Source organism: Heterocephalus glaber, unplaced genomic scaffold (assembly GCF_053883595.1).
Source record: "Heterocephalus glaber isolate CG9 unplaced genomic scaffold, H.glaber_assembly_v1.0 deba00001550, whole genome shotgun sequence".
In the NCBI taxonomy this organism is placed as follows: domain Eukaryota; kingdom Metazoa; phylum Chordata; class Mammalia; order Rodentia; family Bathyergidae; genus Heterocephalus; species Heterocephalus glaber.
In genome coordinates this window covers 2,209,526-2,229,535 of record NW_028258343.1, presented here as the reverse complement: position 1 = coordinate 2,229,535, position 20,010 = coordinate 2,209,526, and the positions used below count along the sequence as shown (strand labels likewise).

General features: G+C 35.5%; 1 protein-coding gene across 1 annotated transcript in view; it reads right to left on the bottom strand.

Annotated features, from left to right (window-relative positions):
* Pde7b (phosphodiesterase 7B) overlaps nt 1–20,010 on the bottom strand; it is a 344,306-nt gene that overhangs the window by 214,818 nt on the left and 109,478 nt on the right. The gene's annotated exons all lie outside the window — the stretch shown is intronic.

Here is a 20,010-nt window from a genome sequence, read left to right as displayed (position 1 = left end):
GCAGGGGTCCAGGGCTGGCTGCATTAATGCTAGAAAATGAGAACACTGTGGGATGGACATCACCAGTTTATTCCCATCTCCCTCTACCACCAAGCATATTTCTAGGATTACCATAGACGTTCAATAATGGTTGGCTAAACTCAGTGGACAATTATAGACTATGTTTTGAGACTCCTTTTCACTAAGTTACTCTATAAATTTTATATAGCTTTGTGTTAAAAATATTCTTATAATTTTCTGATTAAAATGAATAATTGATAATTTGAAATAGGAAAAGGCCCAAAGGTGTAGGGGTGGTAGGAGGGAAAGGGGAAAGGGAAGAAGGGAAAGGAAAAATTATGAGAAAGAAAAAAAAATGCAAACAGTGTCTATGTAAATAGGGAATGGTGGAGGGCGTGAAGGGTGCACAGGTAATGGGAGAAAAAATAAGAACTAAGATACATCATGTTCAGGTACAAACACCCAACGATAAATGTAAATGTATTGTATATCTAAAACGTACCAATAAATATATAAATTAAAAACAATATTCTTAAAATTTTCCTCAGAGGTAAAATTAAGAGGGATGAAAGTAGAGAAGTGCTAGTTTTCTCACTTTTTTTTTTTTTTTTTTTGGTACAGGGGATTAAACTTAGGACCTTGTGCTTGCGAGGCATGGTGCCACTGAGCTAAATCCTCAGCCCAGTAGTCTCACTTTCTAAGCAAATAAATCCGAGAAAGAGCATTTGGGTCAGTCCATAACTCTCAGAAAAAAATAGGCTTTCAGAGAGGACAAAGCCTCCAGTCTGCCATTGGCCTATTGCTCATTAATAATGCTACCACATTGTGACTCCAGGAGGCGCACCTCATATTCCCTTCTAGGTCAACACAACCAAGGAAGTTGTGAGTGCACAACTTTCCAAGAATCTAGAGACCTTACTCAGACTTAATGAGACTCTCAAGTCTGCTTAACTGCTAGCATCTACAAACACATACTTCAAAGATAATAGAAAAAGAAGAGTTTTCTTTCTCCTCTGGTTTTTAGAGAAACTGGTTTCTTGAGTAGGCCATTAACTATGGTTCAAAGCTACTATTGAAGAAAGGTAGGGAATCAGAGAGGGGAAAATAGAAATAGAGAGAGCTTCCCTGCCCTCATTTTAAAAATTGGGGCCAGGCTAAGACAAATCAAATAAGGACATAAAGGCAAATCAAATAAGGACAAATTCATCAAAAAGGGAGGATTTCTAGAGATGAGATTGCCAATCACTTCTGTTGAGTCCTGTTCCTTGTAAAAAAGCTCCCTCCAGTGAGCTTTCTAAGATGAACATTAACCCTCTTATTTATCTGGAAGTTATATAACTCATGGCATTCAATCTGTTTATTGTTATTCCTTGAATATATCCTTTCAGGGTTCATTTCAGGACAATGAAAATATATGGCAAGTGCTACTCTTCATTTTGTTAATTTTAAAAATTAACATAGCTAGTCTTCTAAAATGGAAGCCATATCACAGAACATCAGAGCTCAAAAATGTACTCTGGTTCCTTCAATGATGCCCCCCCAACACACCAATGTGGGCTGTCATAATTTCTCATCTTCTACTCCTCATTCTCAGGCTTAGGCACACTTGTTTTCTTCTATTGGGCCCTCCTGGCTCAGTGCCCCTTCAGGCTTTGGCACATGTAGTTTCTTGTTTTGGCACTTAAAGGAGAGCCTGGATATGCACACCTTCTCAGGGAAAGATTGGCTGTTTTGTTGAAAATCAGCAGCACCATCTGTACTTCTACCACATGGTTCCATCATCATAGGCACCCCTGAATTTTTTCTTTCATATTACAGCAGTCCCCCATCATCTGTTGTTTCACTCTCTGCATTTTTAATTATTCACAGTCAACTGTGGTCTAAAAATATTAAAAGAAAATTCTTAACACAAACAATTTATAATTTTTTAATTGGGTGTCATTCTGAGTAGTACAATGAAATCTCTAGTTGTCTGCTCCATCTCACTCAGGACATGAATTATCCCTTTGTGCAGTGTATTCATGCTGTATATATGATCCACCTGTTAGTCACATGGAAGACCATCTGGTTATCAGACTGACAGTAGCAGTATCACAGTGCTTGTATTCAAGTAACTTTTATTTTACTTTATAATGGCTCAAAGAGCAAGAATACTGATGTTGGAAATTTATACATTATATTGTGATACTAATTTATTACTAATTTTTTCCCAGTACTGAGGATTGAACCTAGTGCCTCCACACTGAATTACATCACCAGTCCTTTTAATTTAATTTAATTTAATGTTTTAATTTTGTGATATGGTCTTGCTAAATTGCCTAGGCTTGGCTGGAACTTGTGATCCTCCTCCCTCAGCCTAACAGAGCATTGGGATTCTACTCATGCACCATTGTGTCCAGCTCTAGTTATTATGAATCTTTTACTGTGCCTTATTTACAAGTTAAACTTTATCATAGGTATGTATATAAAGGATAAAACAGTGTATAAATAGGGTTTTATATTATCCTCAGTTTCAGGTACCCACTGGAGGTCTTGGAATATATCCTCCACAGATAAGGGGGAACTACTGTTTATGCCATCTTCTAAAATAATACAGTGTCTAACTTACTTATTTACACTGTTGACTGTCCATTTACCCTACCTTCACATCCTAGTAGAATCTAACCTTCAGTGGTGGAATTTTGGTCTAGTTTATTTGCTACTATTTTTCTGGTGCCTAGACAAGTACACACACTTGGTAGATACTCAGCAACAATAAAATACTTTATTTTTATTTAAATAAATCCATCATTAACAGGTTATGTAGCCATAGAATACCATGCTATAAGTTCTGGATTAAACAGGCTCAGACTATAAGCAAAATATCATACAAAACAACATTTTCTTATCTTTATTAATTTATAGTGGTACATTAGAAATCTTAGTATGTTACTGTTATTTGATACTGGCCTTTGGAATCATAATGATTATGGGTACAATTGAGACATTATATATTTTTGGGAAGCCACTGGATTTCCTTCCAGTGTTCTAGTTCCCTTTAAAAACAGACCCAGAAAAAACCTTGTTTGAAAAGTAGGTGGATTGCTAAAAGGGGTCACAATACATTTCAATTTCTCCATGAGAAAACAATAAACCAGATGATAGAGCCTGAACAAAGACTCACCTGTCTCTTAGTTCTGAAGAAAGTTCTGTGCCAGGGTCCTGGCCCTGATCAACCATTCAGGGCCTCTTCAGAGTTTACCAGACCTCAACTACACACAGCTCTGAGCTCATTTCCCTACTTGTTTTATTCCTTTTTATGTTTTTAAAAATCATACACAGGTCTTTTTTATGCTTGTTTTTTCTATTATAAATGATATATATGGAAGGAAAGTTATAAAGTACAGAAAAAATATGATTAATCAAATAAAATTACATGTTTTTTCCTACTATTCAAAATTATATGCATACACATACATGTACAACCATTTGCATTTGGAAAAACACATTATATTTGAAGTTCTTTATATAGTTTTATATCAGCAGGATTTTCCTTACTTGGGACAGACTTTAGGTCATCCAGAAACACTAAGCTCTTCCTGTTTCTTCTCTGAATAGTAATAACTAATTGGTTGCACAGAATAACTGCACACATAATTTTATTCCTTCAGATAAAACTCTCTTACCTTTTGGACTACAGTTGAGATGAAAGGAACAGAAGAGAGGTCTGGAACTTGCAATTATGCAAATCATCTTTTGTTTGCTAGACTAATGAAAACTGCAAAGACTCCTAGTGTAGCTGAAACATCTCGGTAAAACCTCAAGGAGGGTCTGTAAGGCACACATATATACAGGTGTGTATGTGTATGTGTGTATGCTTGTGTGTGTTCCATATAGTGTGACATCACTTGTGCTTTGATCCCTTAACCATTCTTAATGAAACAGACTCCTAGCATGTATTCTGGAAGGCTTCCCTCTGCCATGGAAGCACAAACTTCAGGTACTTGACTTTCATATTGCTTTGAAACTTCTGTGATATGTCAAGGGTTGGCTGTTAATAGATGGCACTTTGATCTATAATACAAGGCACAGGATTGGTGAGATCACATGTCCTCTACAAGGAAATAGTTGAGCTCTGAAATTCTTTTTTTTTTTCTGTTAAGTGATTTTGTGAGAGGAAGTTTAGTAAAAGTTCTGACCCACCTCTAAGGTGTAGAAAATGGCAAGTGATAACCCCGCATCATAGTTATAATTACAACTACCTTTCCATTTGTGTATATCCCACCACAGGACAGAGTTATGAAAACCTTGGCACATGCCAAGTATAGGTTTTAGTAGAGCAAACAAACAATCCAAAACAATCTTTGTACTCTTAAAAATCAGAGAAAGAACCTAAAATCTCTTTCATTATAAAATAACTACTCTTTATTGAACATTTGGAAAATATAGAGACAAAAAAAGGAAATAACAATCATGTTTGAGTCTACCACCTGGGAAGCCAAGAACATTTCTTGAAAATTTTCTATTGGAAAATTATAATTCTTTCATTTTATTCAATGCTGATATTGGCTCTGTGTAACCCTCCTGTTCCTACCAGCACATGCCAAATATTGAAAGAAACTGATAGAGAGGACAAGTGAAAATATTTTGTGCTTCATTCCTACAGTAAGTATATATACAGTTCATGAAAACCACCTGCAAGGGTTGAGTTTGGAAGTGCTATGCCATGTGATTTCATAATAAGGGAATAGACTATTTTTTTTAGAATGAGATGTCTTAACTATAACTTTCACTTTAATTTTAAAGATGTCTTGACTATAATCTTTTAAAAATGTCTTTGATTTCTTTAGAGCACAACTAAGAAGAAAATACCAAAATTTCCCATATGCTAGTTGCTCCGACACATCCACAGTCTTTTCCATTGTCAAGATCCCTGACTAGGGTGGTGTAATTATTACAATTAATGAACCTACATTGACACCACTGAATTATTCAGGGCCTGTAATTTACATTAGGGCTCACTGTTGTTGTATGGATTCTATGTGTTTGGACAAATATACGATAACACTTGTTTGTCATATAGTACCATAGTGACAGTTTTCACTGCCCTAAAAATCCTCTGTGCTCTCCCTTCCCCTCTTCCCTACAGTTTTCATATTATAACTACAGATGTGTAAAAACTTAATTATATATTCTGTAGTAAAAGAAAAACAGAAATTAAGTAGCTCAGCAGAAAACAGTTTTTAATTATGAATCAGAGTTTTGTTTATAGTTCTACTGTGGGTGGGTATGTACTTACTAGGATCATTTGTGGGACATTTATTTCCAAGTGTTCAACAAAGACAAACAATTAATTTAGTTTATGCAGTAAAGTGCATCAATGCTTTAATTTTCATTGATAATCAACAAATACAATTTATCTGTTTTATTACCACCATCATAACTTGATGATCTGTTTATATAAATATTAATAATGATCTTCATTAGAGGCTATTACATAAAATGAAGTGAATGATGAATTATACATCTTAATTTTCTAAGATAATTGTTGAGTGTTAAATTATTTATGGGACTTTTATATGCTCCTGGAGGTAGGTACATTGGTATAACCACTTTGAAAAACTACTTTGCAGAATCAGTTAAAGTTGATCCAATAGTTGCAGTTCTGGGGAGATACTCAGAAAATGTTTAATTTTGTGCACAAAAATATATGGACAAGAATTTTCATAGCAGTATCATTTGTAGTAGACTGAAATTAGAGATGCCAAATGCTTATTATTACTAGAATTAATGAATGAATAATCATACTCACATGCATGTGCGCGCGCACACACACACACACACACACACTGGAATACTGGATTACTTACAGCACTGGTTAGCAATTTTTTCCTTTAAAGGGACATGTATAAATGTGTTAGGGCTTGGGGATTAGCTGATCTGTATCACAGCTAAACTCTGCCTAATGGGCATAACTATGTTCTAATAAAATTGGTGACAGATCAGATTTAGCCCATGAACTATAATTTGCTCATCTTTTTTTTTTTTGTAATGGGGATCGAACTCAGGACTCTTGAGCCAAATCCCCGGCCCTAATTTGCTCATCTTTGCTGTAGAGCAAAACAAACAAGCAAAACAAATAAGCAAAGGGAATGAACTATGTCTATGAGTAAGAGCATGGATAAATCTCATAGGCCACGCTAAGGGAAAGAATACAGACATGAAAAAGAATATAAAAGGGAACTGAAATGTGTTATGTACATGTACCAATTCCCTATAGTGAATAGAATCATTATATACTGCAAAAATGTACTTTAAAAAGTGAAAAAAAAGAATATACTTTCTAAATGTCATTTATATGCATTTCAAAACTAGAGAATAGAAGTCAGTAAGTCAGAATGGGATCTTTGGGAGACAAGTCTGGGAGTAGGTATAAGGAGATGTATTTGTTAGTATTTATGGCCTAAATATGAAGTGTCTCTCAGATTCATGTATTGAGAGCTTGATCCCCATGCAGCAATGTTCAGACATGAGGCCTAGAGAAGTAATTGAATCATGAGAGTGCTAACTTCATCAATAGATTAATCTATTGAGGAGTTCATAGATGAATGGTTTATTGATTAGGAAGTGAGGATTCACTGGAGTAAGTGGGTAACTTGGGGTGTGCCTTTCAAGGGCATATATTGTCCCTGGCCCCTTCCTCTCTAGCTCTCTTGCTCTTTCTCTGCTTCCTGGCTGCCATGAAATGAGCCCCTTTCCTTGCCATGTCCTTCTGTCATGATGTTCCTGTCTTATAACAGGCCCAAGAGCAACGGAGCCAAGTGATCATGGACTGAAACCATGAGCTAAAAAGAATCTTTTGCCCTTTAAGTTATATCAGGAATTTTGTGATAGTGATGAAAAGTTGGCCAATACAATCAGTTTGTATTGTTTTATGTGGATACCTTAACTTTGTAAAAATTCATTGATTTGTACTGTAAAAAATTGGTTATTTCAGTATTTCAATTAAAAGGAAAACATTCTTTAATCAAAATAAATTAATAGCTAAATAATGGAATTAGAAATGCTAATAAATATATACATTATAGTTTCAGTTGTTGAAGGACATCAGGCTATTACAAATATAAGCTTGGACACATGTACGTATGCATGTTGTTAGCTCCTGTTTTCTAATGTTAAATACACTAATTGAATGCTATGTCTCTTAAAGATGCTAACATTTGAAACTGATCTTCTAAGATGCTTTCTGCCTAGGAAAGTAAAATAAACATGGACAGTCTTTTTCTAACAGACACACCTCCATTTCAACAGTACAATTGTTACTGGATAAAAATATTTTGTTAACTATTATGACCTAGATATTTATACAACTCTCTGTGGTCACATCTGAGATCTGTCTCCTGAACTTCTACTCTCCTGGCAGGTGGACCAGGCTAGGAGAAGTTATCATTTATTTTGGAAAGAGTAGGAGGGAAGAGTGGATAGGGAGAGGTTAGATAACAGGTACCAAAACAGTTAGAAGGAATAAATTTTGGTGTTCTGTGGTATAGTGGGATGACTAGTGTTCACATCTATTATCTATTTTATGAAGATTTGGAAGGGAGGAACTTAAAGGCTCCTAACATCAAGCAACGATAAGGAGAGGAAAATGTTAATTACCTTGATTTGATCAGTGTGCACTGCATGCATGCATTGAAATATCACACCAACTTCTAATAATGTGTACAATTAATATGTATCAGTGAAAAAAGTTTCATCTTCCTCTTAACAAACTCTCAACCTTAAAGTCCTATGAAAGTAACATCTGAAAGAATTAAGCCCCTTTAATGTTGAGAGCTTTGCTTAAGCCTCTGCATTGACCAAGTTCCAAATGTTTGCGACATTATGCAAAACATGATCATAGTCATTCATGTCTTGTCATTCAGAGTCATTCTGACATTTCATTAGTCACCCATCTTGTAAAATGATCTGTGAAGGAAGAACTTTCCTGATACAAAAAGTGAAATAGCAGACAGAATAAGTGCCTTGCATACAACTGTCTGGTGGGATTAATTATTAACAACTCCATTCTATAAATAATGCAGTAATTCAGGAAAAAGATGTCAAATTTTTCCTGAGAAACATGGAAAATATATTTTTGAATTCAGTACATTCTTTCAAAAGGTTCAATTACTTTTTCTAAATACTTGATATTCTAGAAGAAGGCAAAATAGTGAAATGCATTTTCTTGGCATTGCAATAAAATTTTTAGAAAGCAGCTTAATACAGTAACACTTCAAATGTATTTACTATACATATTCCAAAAAACTCTGATTTGTAGCATATGATTATCACTGAACAATAAAGATATTGCTATTCAGCAATCTCATGGAATTCTGTTCTCTATTAACTCTTCTGGCATTATTACAATTATTCACTGCATACAGATGTTTCAGTTAATGATGTAGGACATATATGACCACTATTCCATATCATTATAATGGAGCTGAGAAATTCCTATTGTGTAGTATTTTTTCTGTGCCATTTCTAAATTAGGTATGTCTAGATACATTAATGTCATTGTGTTATGATTGCTTGCAGTACTCAGTACATAACATGCTGTGCAGGTGTGTAGCTAAAGAGCGATAGACTGTACTACATTACCTAGGTGTGGAGATGGCTGTCCTGTCTGGGCTTGTGTAAGTACACTCTCTGATGTTGCACAGTGACAAAACAAGCTAATGATGCATTTCTCAGAATGTGCCCTTGTTGTGAAGCAACACACAACTGCATTCTGGAATATGAGGGCATCTTTTTGAATGAAACCTTCAATTTTCTATTGTGTCACACAGAATTTGCCAGAATCCAGAATTTGGATGAAGATAAAATAACAATTTGCAAGATTTCCTAATGTTGACTATTTTACTAAGTTACAAGTCACAAAATGTTTAAAATGCTCCCTAAAGCTCAAATGTATTAAGCTAATACATAGTTGACTACCTGAAAGTTGACAAAAGAAATCAATGCATCATTATATATAAACATACTTTCAGATTTGCCTTCAAGATTTTTGCAGTAAAAATAATCATTAGTTGAAAGCTTAAATGAATCAATGATGTGTGAAAATTTTGATATTATGGTATCTACCATTTGCTAGCTAATTCTTTGGACTAGAACTTGTAAGTTAATAAATTATCTTTTGGCATTATGGGTTTGACAAAGAAATGTTTAGATTATCTTTTGTCAGAAACATGTTGAAAATGTTTATCTGGTGTTTTGGCATTTAAATATGGCAAAGAGAGCAATTGATATAATGGAAACAAGTATTCATTTCTTAATGCTTTAAAATTTTCTTCTTGTATATTTTTTATAATATACATATTTTTCTCTGAAAATTTCTATATTTGTGAATGTTTATAATCTACAAATATTAGAAAACTATGTATTTATAGCTGGTAAAGCAGATGGTTTGATATTGACAAGATAGGACCTCTTAACCCACCTTGAGTAGCCAGCCTACATGAAGAATTTAAGAGGTAGAAATCTACAATGAAATATAACCTCTTCTCCCTCCAATAAAAAGTCCTAATGTTGTTTTGGGGTCAAAAATGAAATTGTGGAGTGTAAAGAACAGTGATGTGTGTAAAGCTTCCTAGGAGGCCTCATCTTCAGAGCATGAAACCTTAGAATAAATCCAGCAAGAGGGGAAAGTGAACCAGGGGTGGGTGTCTAAGAGGAAGTTTTGATGGGAGTGGCCAAGGGTGAGCCAGGCTTTGGAGAAGGTGGTGTTTCCAGAGTTCATGTGGCTACATAAAAATTGGCAAGTTAACACAGAACAGTGGTCAGAGAAGTCTCCTAAAGGCATTGCTGAGTGATGGGAAAAGATGATGGGTGAATTTATAACCTTACGCATTTCTTCAACCTTGTTTAGGAATTGTTTTTCTGCTTCTTTTAGGCTAATGCTAAGTGCTAGGATTAGAAAGATAAATAAGGTAGAGACTCCCTTGAAATGTGCAGGCTAGATGGAGAAATAGAGAAGCAACCCAATATTTACAGTATGGGGGAGAGGAGTTTGTGCGGTAGGATCAAGAAGCATTCCCATGCAGGTAACTGTGGCTGGCCACTGGAGGGGGAGAAGGAGGAGAGAAAGGAGAGGAGAAGAAGGAACAGGAGGAGGAAAAAGAGGAGGAGGCATCAGCTAAGGAGAAAGGGAAAGGGGAGGGTCTTCATGAACACAGAGCAGTTATGAAAGGTGTGAAATGTGTGTTGGGAAATATACATAGCTTAGATTTTCTGAATTTTTAATTCTAAAGGACGGGCCTTGATATGTTGGTTCATAGTTGCTAACCTCAGCAAGTCTCTCTCTCTCTCTCTCTCTCTCTCTGCCCCATAGTTAGTTCTATTACATTTCATATAACTTTAGTTTCAAATTAACCTATTACTTTATGCCTGTATCCACTCCTCCTCTCTGTACTCTCCTCAGAGTATCATGCTTTCTTCTCAAAAAGAAGTAAAGGAACATGATTAGATAGCACATCTGTGTCTCCCACCAGTCAGTGCCCACTCCTGCCCTTGAGGATGTCTCTGCTCTTCCTCCCCTATCTTGACCACCTTATCTCAGACACAGGGAGGTTGAAGGCTCACCATTACTCTCTCCTTTGACAACTTTAGTTACTGGCTCTACTCTCTGTTCTCAGCACCAGCCAATACACCATTCCAAGAAAGCCTTCCCGACCCCACATGGACAGGTTCTATCCTATCCCCTGCCTTCCTCTCTCAGACAAGCTTCCTGACAGAAGAGCATCCTCCTCAGCCCTCATTGCTCCTCGGTTTTGAGCCTTGTCCCCTCTCTGTCCTTGTGCTAATTATGCTCTTGCTGGTGCTACTTTCAGGTTGCTAAGTCAAACGGACCCCTTTTGGCTTGACCTCCACAGTAGTTCTTGTTACCATGCCTTTCCATTTGAAACTCTCTCCTCTTGGCTAAGATGGCTACTATACCATTCTCTCTTGATTTCCCATCTCTTTGTCCACTCATTCTGAGTCCCCCACCTGTTTAGGCTTCTGTAGATTTCCTTTTAACCTGCCCGACCTTTTGGGGCCATACCTTCAAGTGTTCTAAATTGCACCCTGTGTCACTCTTCATCTTGCCCTGGGTCAACTCATCACCAATATGTTGTCATCACCACTTACTTGCTGATCTCTCATCTCAGCTCAGAGTCCCCAATACTTGAGACTTTCCTGAGCACTTCAAATTTACTCTCTCAAATTCAACTCCTCATTTTTCCCAGGTGCAAATCTGATTCTCCTGTATTCCCCATTGGTGGGGGTAAGGGGGCAGCACCTCTGCTTCATATCCTTACTCCATACTAAAGTTCTATCATTCACTTGCAAAATCTGTGTCTTGTGCTTTCTGTCCTTCCTGATACTGTCTCGGTTCAGGCAGAACTCATCATTTCTTACCTGATAATTGCTGTTATTTCCTAACTTGGTCTCTCTCCCATCCTGACCTCCTAGGCATTCTCTACTCTAGACAACCTGTGCATCTCACATGATAGGTCCTCTGCTTACTCACCCTGAAACAGTTTTTTTGTCTGGTTATAGAGCCCTTCAGAACTGTTCCTAGCCCTCTCTCCACACTTAGTTAGCTTACATTTTCTTTTTTTCTATTCTCCAAGCATAGTGGCCTTCTTACACTTTCTCTAATTACTCACAGAAATTTGCCTCTACCAGTTGCTTTCCCTGTCTAGAAATGCTGACACCTTTCCTGATAGGCTTGCTATCGAAGTGTCCTGGGGCTGTCTGCTGTTCTCTTTGGCCCTCAATTCTTTATCACCTTTTGCACAAAGACCTTTCCAGACACCATTCCAACTTTCCTCTTCCCTTAAGACCCAGGCCCGTTCTTATTATGACTCCTCATGCAAAGATGCTATTGTTTGTGTAGCTTTCCGTGTCCCACTAGACTGGGACCTTCTTGAAGGCAGAAGGTAGAACTTCAGTGTCTTTGCATTCCTATGCTGCTGCAATGTGTGTACCTAATAATGTTTATTCATTGAACATATTTCTGAAGTGTATGAAGAATGATAGATTTCATTGAATGGCTTTTCTTTACCTTCAGAAAGAAAATAAAGTGAATACAATATGAGGTGGATACTTCTATCACTCTAGGTTTGATAACTTTAGCCTTAATTGGCCTTTGCTTGCATTGTTATTCTGCAGCTAGCTCTTGTCTGAGCCTTGGCTCCTAGCTGCATTCAAAAGTGTGACGTTTTGTTACCCTGGAAATGCAGCAACATTTCACAGAAAGCAACAATGAAACTTGTTTCTTTACACAAAGCAATATTGATTTCCATAGATATATATTTATAAGGCAGTAGGATTATGTAGAAGCTTATAAAGCCATAAACCTCAGAGTGAAATAACTTTCTGTATATTTCTATAAACATAGACCAGGTAAAAAAAAATATGAGGTTCCTTCTGTTTTCTTAACACAATGTTCCATCTGCCAAAGGATAAACTCTGTGGCAATGTTGCCCATTTTTATATCAACTTTCAGAGTACCCCCAGCACAGAGTTGGGCACACAGTGGTATCTACAAATATTTGCTAATCTCTTTCTCATATGATAGGTTTGAATTGCCTATTTGCAAAGAGAGAACTACGTACTTCTTATCCAGGAACACAGAGTAATATGCTTAGGAAACAGCCAATTACGATAATTCTTATAGGAGCTGACCCATTGCTTTGACCGTGCTTGCAGAGGGTTTTGAATGCTGTACTATGCTGTCTTCAGCACATTTGAGTGATGCCCTGTAAGTGATTATGCTCTTCTCACACATGCATCAGTCTATATCCATTTAGCAAATATTGAACTTCTATTGGGGGTCAGGCAGCTAGATATTCCAGGAGCTGGATACTCAGTAGAGAATAAAACTAAGTCCCTGCTTTCATGATGTATGCATATTGTGTGTGTAAGTGTGTCATTGGTTGAGAGTAGGGGACAGTGGTCAACAAACAAACAAGTGTAAAATAAGTCATGTTGTGAAAAGTGCAATGAAAGTAAGATAAACAGGGCCCTGGGGGAGGGGGTGACAGGAATGATGTTTCTGCTACTTTCCCTTGGGAATATCCAGGTTCCATTTGTTCTTTTTTTGCAGAGTTAGAAAAATTGTCCAGAGATTTTGTTATTTGAGCATACATAAAGAAAGAGTGAATTAATATATCCAAGTGAAATGATTGAAGTGTTTGTAAGTATGAATTAAGATTAAAATTCAGGAACCCATCTAATCTCCATAAATCAAAATTAAGCAACTTGAAAGCTTTTGTCTAAAGATCTTAAGTATAAACCACACTTTTGGGCTGGGGATTTAGCCCAGTGGTTTCGCCACCTGCTGCGCAAGTGCAAGGACCTGAGTTTGATCCCCGGTACCAAAAAAAAACAACAAAAAAACATAAACCACACTTTTAAGTCCAGTGCACATAAAACAGTACCTAGAATAATCTATCTTTAATAACCTATGGGGATTATTTCTAAATATTATTTTAAATTATTATTTCTAAATTTCTATTAATATTTCTGATTTTCTTACTTCTAAATGGCAAACATGCAATTAAAAATATCTACTCATTTGAACAAATCGAGGTAGTTTGATTTTCAAAATATACCAAAACCATCAATTGTATACCAAAAATACTTCAAGTAATATAAAATGAAATGCAAAGAACTTAGGACACATTCTTAGTATTAATAAAATTATATCAGTAGTACTTCTAAAAGTTTACAAAACTTTTAAATATTTGTTGTCATTTTATCCTTTAGAGACCTAATAAGGTAGACAATGACATTGTTATTATTACTTATTACTCTATTTTAGGGAAGACTGAAGTCTACAACCTTTAAGTGACTTATATATGACCACAATTATTTAATGGTACTAGGCCTTTAGATATTCCGCTATTTTTACACAGTGATTTAGACTTAAAACAGATTGTATATTCAAGAAAGAATTTATAGAAGGGAATGGGATTAATATGAGAAAATGGAAAAATAGGAACAAAATCTTTGTAAATAGGGAGGAATGGAGGGGTTGAAGGGAGGGCTGGGCAAGGGTGAAAAATAAGAACCAAGAGAGGTTATGTAAAGGTGCAAATTCCCAATGATGAATGTCATTATATTGTATACCTAAAATGTACCAATGATTAGAATGAATAATCAATAATGTAAAATAGGAAGAAAAGGTCCAAAGGGGTAGGGGTAGTGGGAGGGGCAGGGGAAAGGGAAGAAGGGAAAGGAAAAGATGATGAGAAATGGAAAAAATGGAAATAAAGTCTTTGTAAATAGGGAAGGGTGGAGGGGGTGAAGGGAGGGCTAGGAATGGGGAAAAAATAAGAACCAAGATGCATTATGTAAAGGTACAATTCCCAATGAGAAATGTAATTGTGTTGTATACCTACAATGTACCAATAAAAGAATTTAATTTAAAAAAAAGAATTTATAGACCTCAAAAATGTACACATTCAAAAATCTCATGTTGATGCCATTGTTAAAAGCAAAGTGAAAACATATCAATTTTTCTCCCTTATGAAAAATAAAAATACTGTTTTACTTCTTAACTAAGATACTGTGATTTTGATATCTATGGGAAAAAGAAAGTATGTATTAAAAAAAAACTAAAACTGGAATTCAGATCTTCAGAGTCAAATATATATTGGGTTTAAATTATTTAATTTCACAAGTAATTAGTGAATAGTTGTACTTCATACTTTCTAGTAGAAATGAGTTTAGAGAGTATTCTGTTAACACTCTAGAGCTAAAGAAAAATGCTCTTCAACTAACTAAATACAAGAGATCAGAAATCTTTTATCTGGGACTGTGGTTCTTTTTGGAACGAATGGTAAGAATCAAACTGTCTATGCTCAGGTCTCAAATTCCTTTCCAGTGCATCCTTTCATGCTCTTTGTGCCCTGAGATTCTTACTGTCCACTCCCACTCCCTGGCCTTCCTGTATCGGGTCTTTGGAGAGGGGTCTTGCATTACCTAGAAAGTTGCCACTTGCTCTGCTTTCCTATTTAAATCTGGGTGCCTTCACATCCCTCCATCCTTTGAAATCCCAACATACTTTATTTTTATTTCTGTTGTATTACCTGTCACTCTCAAGCTCATGCTACCTATATCCGGTTTAAGACTTGACTCTCACTGGACCAGAAACCTTCTGAAGGCAGAATTTGTGCCCCACTGTTTTTTGGATTCCCAGTGCCTAGCACAATACCCTGCAGGGAGAAGTTGCTGGTTGCAATCTTGTTAATGAACATTGGATAAATGCTCAGTTATGCCTTAGGAAACCATGCAATTTTGAAGAACATATTTAATATTTTACAAAATAGCCTTACATTTATATAGTGTTTTACTTTTTAGTTGCTTTTCTAAACACCATCAAGCAATAACTTATTTTTAATAAAAACTTGTTATTAAGTTTTACATTTTCTGTTGCTCATTATCTAGCAAATTATTAATGTATAAATGATAGTTAGGGTGGGCATCATAACACCTGCCTCCTCACAGAATGTCTCATTTTATCACTGGAAAAACCTCAGGGGTATGAAGGAGCAATGCTTTATTTCTACTTTTCGTGAAATCTATAACTGGGAATTCAGACATGAAGCAATTTCTACAAGTACACATTCAATTTTTCAGAGCTAGGACTAGAAAGCAAGACCCTCTTCTGTACTTGTGTTGAGTCTTAATAAGATACGAATTTTATGGTGTTCTCTTGCTCTAAAAATTACCAATCAAGTTCAATGATTTATACTAAAATTCAGCCAGAATGCTCACTAATGTGAACTCCCCTGTGGTGGTTCTGGTGCAGTGTCAACTTTATTGGCTTTGGGATCCACGTGGGGAACTAGTGGTGCACACTTGGGGTGGGTCATGAAAGTGTGGCCTTGGGGGTCGATATCTGCTCCCTTGCCCTCTTTTCTCGGTACTCTTTCCATGCTCTGCTTCCCTGCCACTATGAACTAAGGCAGCTTTGCTCTCTCCGCCACAATGTCTCTACCTGTGAGCCAGCTGATTGTGGACTGAAACCCTGAGAAAATTAAACCTCTCCTCCTTTAAGTCATGAGTGTTGGGTATTATATCTCAGTGACAAAAAAGCTGACTAACAATCTCCCTACATAAATACATCTAAGGCATATGGGTAAATAAATTCTTATTGTACATTCAAATAACCATGCCACTCATCTGCATGGAAGGAATCAGCTATGAAACAGCATCAGTCTCAGAACATTCCCAATAGGAGTAAATAAACCTTGCTGAAGAGGATGGATAAAAATATAATGCTGTATTAATATAATAAAATATATAAATATCTGTTATATACATATATTGATATGTTGTGTGTAAATAAAAACAGATACATTATAAAATACATAAATTACAAATTAAGGCTTATTGTTTGAGAGAATCCTATTCGAGAATATGGGGAAAGGAGTAGAAAGAAGCACCAACATCACTAGTTTGATTTAGAGTTCTTTTTTTGAAAATTTCTTTCCCCCAGATTTATCATTTCACAGAGCAAGGTTAACAAATGAACTAAGAAGTGAGTCAACATTAATCATTTTACATAATTTCTTTAAACTTTTAGTTTTTTTACCTAACAGTTTTCTTTATACTTTTAAAAAGTAAATTTTGTTAGCAATTTGCCATAGTTCATGCATTAAGAGATAATGAGACACATAAAGAGATAATTTCTTGTCCACTTCCTTTTTCCTTTCGTTATCAGTCCATTGCATCTACTTAAGGTCCAAGTCTTGATATACAGTTGTTTACCCTTTGATGCAGTATTATAAATCAGGGCCAATTTGAACTTTAGAGAAATCTTGTGGCTAAATTTAAAAAGGGGAATGGGGTGCTAGGAAAAGATAGGAGTTCTGAACTCACTGACCTGAGCCCGAAGAAAAGGAAGCAACATGTTGTCAGTACAATTTGGTGCTCAACTTTATCATCCATACGCCCGCTCTGAGCAATTTAAAGGAATAAACAGTTAATGCTCAGCACAGCCAGCTCCACAGTGACAGTGCACCGTTTACCTTCATATTCAACACAAAGCATTCTTCAGAAGCAACAAATGATTCTCTGCAAGAACTGTCCCTGACAGTAATTTGCTCCCACTTAAAACTGCATTGAATTGAGAGTTTCAGAGTAACTTAAAATGAATTTTGCACTTCGTGTCATTTAAGGTAATGAGCTAGAAGCATAATTTTCAATGAAGATGGCTTATTCATGAAGGCAGACAACTCAAAACATGAAAACTATATTTTTTTCAGAATGAACGGAGGATTCAGCAGTGGCAGAGAGAGAAGAGATCAGTAAGTTTGTCCCTGGCTAGTGACCCTTGTCCATATTCCATCTCAGCTGTGCTAAAACCAGAGCCCAGCCAGGATTCAGGGAGGCAAGCACTCTAAGTTGGGAGTGTGGGTGGGCGGAGATGGAGAAACCAGGGGGAGTGGGCCAAGTGCTTGAGTGTTTAAAGATGTGGCTGCCTCAGATTGGCACTAACCAGGGATCTCTGTACTGGGGTAGTGTGAAGATCAGTGCTACAGTTTTGGAAATGCAGACTTTATATATTTGGTTTTCTTGCTTAGAAATTTTGATTTATTCATTCAAAAAGTTATAAAATTACCTGCAAAAATATAAACTACATTCACAGTTGTTAACACTGGTAAAACTTAATAGTTTCATAAAATATCAGGCTCCTTATTTTTTGCTGTTGGAGATAAAATGTTTTTTTCAAAAAATGCTTCAGGAATTCATAAAGGCACCGTCAAAGATTTCTCCACCAAACTAATTACTACCTGAGGCAATGGAGAAAAGGTGCTTTCTGGTGCTAATACTGGGGTTCTTCCTTGAAGAAATACAAGATATAATCTCGGTTTTAGTGACTTATTATTCATAACTTGAATTCCTCTTGATTATTTCAAGCGAGTAAGGCATTCAGCTTTATTTTTTTTTCTTCTCATCTTGCACTATTTTGATGTGAAGTTGGAGGCCTCTGGAGGATGTACGCAATGGCAGGTGTATGGATATCCATGATAATTTTACTTTGGTCTTTTTTCATCTAAGATTTCAAAGGACTTTAGAAGTGTTTGAATTAATGGTCACAACAATACTCTTAAAAAGGTAAGTAAGGAAAAGTCTAAGCCTTCTTAAATGTAAGCTCCTTGAGGGCACAGACAATTTTCACTATGTGAAAAACTCAAGGTCACTAAGCATAGTATTATCTTCAAACACTCAGTATTGTGTTTCAGGTAGTGAAAAAGGTGGTACTTTTAAAAAGGTAAAATGTTCTTCCTATGTGTCCTCAAATTAATAAAAAACACTTATTGTCACGAATTCTTTATATTATTTAGTTCTGTATCACTAAGAAAATAAAATCTAACAAATTAATGAAATTTACAAGGTTAATAATTAGTGCTTAATGAATTACTACACTGCTTAATACACTGTACTTTCAAGAGTATCTATATTTTAAAAAATAAAGCATCTTTTAATTTACTTAGAATAAATGACCTAGTTATGTAAGATGCTTAGACTAGATGTCATTTGTCATCCTGCGTGCTCAATTAACTGCAATTGGTATGGTAGTAGTAGTAATATACAAATGACTTACATAATTATATTTCTAATTTTGAAACTTTGTGCAATTTAACAGGTACAGTAGGGAAATATTTGATGGTCAAGAATGCTTTCTGGCAGCTGTATAGACCATACCATACAACCTAGAAGGGATGGAAAGATGATTGATCTCTCTTTAAGTGAAGTCTAGTCTATAGGAAGTAGTAGACAGTCTACTGCTCTCCTTCTCCTCTCAATTAACAAATGAAACAACTTATATGTGACTCAGGACAGAAGAAGATTCAGTCCAAATTGATGATGTGCTCATGTCTTGTCTTTAAAATCATCATGGGTTAGAAATTGATTTAAGTTAATAGATCAGATGGAAGCTACAGTCAAATAATATTTTAAGGGTATTAAGTTACCTGTAGTATTAGACCATTTGCCTTAATTTCCTTATTTGTGAAATAAATATAATAATAGCACCAACACATATTGTTTTCTATCTATCTATCTATCTATCTATCTATCTATCTATCTATCCATCTTTGTCCAGTATCCTGGAATATTAGAGTTTTTGAGTCATTTTCACAGGTAGAGGAAAGGAATATTTGATATTTGAAAGGGCATGAAGAAGCTATGTTATATTCATTGTTTATGTGCTTCCACTAAAATGTTCATTTTCCAGTGGATGTATTACTATATAGCCACAATCTTAATTAAAATAAAAATATGTAAAAACTGTAACAGAGAGGTTTAAAACAATAAGAAAATAAGACTAGGAGGCTAGAAAAATTTGGCATTTTTTTAATTATAAGAAAACTTTGGTTCCTTTTTACATGATTATCCTGATTTCTAAATAACTAAGATCTTCTCCTAGTTCTTTTTATCTTGCTGTCTGCTTTGGGGTCTTCTTACTAATATTCTAGGTTGCCAAAATATGAGGTGGCTATAGTAATTGAAAGAAACAAAAATGAATTGTTCTTTGCTTATGAATATGGTTTAAGATTTGAACAGATAAATGTGAAATTTTATGAAAATAAACTTTAAGGATTTTTGATTATCTTTGCTACATTTTGTTTCTATTACTCTAATAAACATAAATTTCATTGGACATATTTTGTGGCTTAAATAATATCTAAGCATCTAAACGTAAAATTTTATATTTAGAAACTTTATTATGATTTGGACTATTTCTCACTTTAAGGTTAAATCCATCACTTATATTCTCTGTACTTCCTCCTACCTTATGAAATAAGGAAAAATAATACCAACTTCATTTTCTAACAGAATAACATATATTAAAGGAGTCTGTAAAAGGTATTGATATATTGTCCCACAAGTACAAATTATTATTATATTATCATTATTGTGTTACAAATGTGTTGTGGGTTATTGTGCTGACTTTAGATTACAGTGGACCCTCAAGTTATGACCGGCCTG